At 37.8% G+C, this 2,051-nt stretch overlaps 1 non-coding gene across 1 annotated transcript; it reads left to right on the forward strand.

Moving 5' to 3' along the window:
- The first annotated feature begins 745 nt into the window (after window positions 1–745).
- Window positions 746–852, forward strand: LOC131244928 (small nucleolar RNA R71). The gene has a single exon (XR_009170696.1). It is a non-coding gene; the product is annotated as a small nucleolar RNA R71 (small nucleolar RNA).
- The last annotated feature ends 1,199 nt before the right edge of the window (window positions 853–2,051 follow it).

Below are 2,051 nucleotides of genomic sequence, written 5' to 3' on the forward strand. Positions count from 1 at the left end.
CGGTGAGAATGCTTAAAATCGTCGCGCGAGACACGACTCAATTTCATAAAAGCTTATTAAATTCCAACTGTTCTCACACTCTTCACTCCGAACTCAACCAAATCGACCGAGAACATCAATCGACTTGATTTTGAGGTGAAGACCAAGCCCAACTCGGTGCACCAGCCTAAGATCATCGCCATCGGACTTTCGGCGCGTTCAGATCCGATCCAGATCTTCCAAAAATCCCCGAACAACTGGATTTAGCGATGGATCCCGGATTTGAGTAACGTAGCGCTCACTAATCGACACGTTTAGAGCCATGGAGATACAATTTAAAGTGATTGATGTGAATTTCACAAGCAATCAAGTAAAGCGCTAATTACCCCAAAAACAACTACTTAAGGAAAGATTAGCACAAAAATTTCCAAGGTCGTTACAACCATCCACAGTTTCCTTAACCTTATCCTTCTTTAATTCCATGGCCTTGAATTTCCTTATGAGGTTAGACACTTTAGCATTGATATCATCATCCTCTTTCAGAAAGTATAATCCGCCCCTCTCCTTTGATTGAGTAGGCCTAGAGGTGGTGCTTGATTTTAGGTAAGTGTCCCATGATTGTGAGTTTTCAGCAAGTCTATCCAAGTAATCCCACACATCATCGACATTTTTATTCATGAATTCCCCATTACACATTGTCTTAAGCAATTGGTGCATGGAAGATGTTAGTCCATCATAGAAAAAGTGCGTAATGCACCACGTTTCAAAATTGTGTTGTGGGCATGAACTGACAAGATCCTTGATCCACTCCCAATATTGAAAGAATGTTTCATCCTCCTTTTGGGTGAAGTTCATGATTGACTCTCTAAGGGTGTTCATTTTATGATGTGGAAAAAATTTCTTTATGAACTCCCTTATCATATCATTCCATGTGCCAACAGATCTAGGACGTAGTGAATGCAACTACATCTTAGCTTTCTCTTTCAAAGAAAAGGGAAAGAGTTTCAGCCTGACTGTGTCCTCAGACACATTTGGAAAATATAAAGTAGCTATGATCTCATCAAACTCTTTCAAGTGCAAATATGGACTTTCAAATTTAAGTCCATGGAATTTTGGAAGGAGGTGGTTCACCCTTGGCTTAATATCCATGCGTCCCATATTTTTCTAGAAAAACCATGCATGAGGGCGTACTCACCCTTGTCGGTTGTAAATAATCTTACAAAGTACGAGGCAGGGGTACTTGATGCACCTCATTCTCGTCCTGGACTTCCTCAACCCTAGGTTGAGGTTGTCTTCCCTGTTGATTAACCGGTTGATTTGCAGTCATTACTTCAATTAACTCTGAGGATCTCGAGTGGTGTTTAATCCTGTGATAGATAGATAACCCCTCAACTAATCCTCCTTCACTCAAAAGACATCGAGTGTTGTTGTGGACCCACTTGGGAATGAAACAGTCTCAGCCCTCAATCTCAAATTCTAACCTAAACCTAAAAAGGAAGAATGGAAATAGAAATCTAGATATAGAAATCAAGAGAGAGTTGGAGAGGAGTTACCCAATTAGACATTCCTAATTAAAATCCTGTAAACAAAACAAAACAAGGCAGTTTCTAAAATAGGAATTCTAAAATTAGAAGGTTTCTAAAAATAGAAAATAAACCCTAATCTGAAAATAGAAAAATAGAAAAATTAGAAAGATATTACCAATTTAGAAAGTCTATATCATGATCTTACAAAACAGGAAAGTTAAGTTAGTCTCTAAAAATCAAACAGAAAAAACTAAACCTAAAATTAGAAAACCCTAATCTTAACCTAATTCTAAAACTAGTCAATCTCAGAAAAAGGCAACTATCAATCCCCAACAATGACGCTAAAAACTTGTTCACTACCCCAAGTATAGGGTCACGATGTAGTAATAATCTCGGTAAGACTAAGGTCGAATCCATAGAGACTGAACCTTGTACGTATTCTGAAAGTAACCAAAACTAGAACTAGAAGAAGATGTAATCTAAATTAGGAGAATGTAGGAGAATAATGGTGAATTATTAAACTAAAACTTGTAAAACTCAAAGGTG

Source organism: Magnolia sinica, chromosome 4 (assembly GCF_029962835.1).
Source record: "Magnolia sinica isolate HGM2019 chromosome 4, MsV1, whole genome shotgun sequence".
In the NCBI taxonomy this organism is placed as follows: Eukaryota; Viridiplantae; Streptophyta; class Magnoliopsida; order Magnoliales; family Magnoliaceae; genus Magnolia; species Magnolia sinica.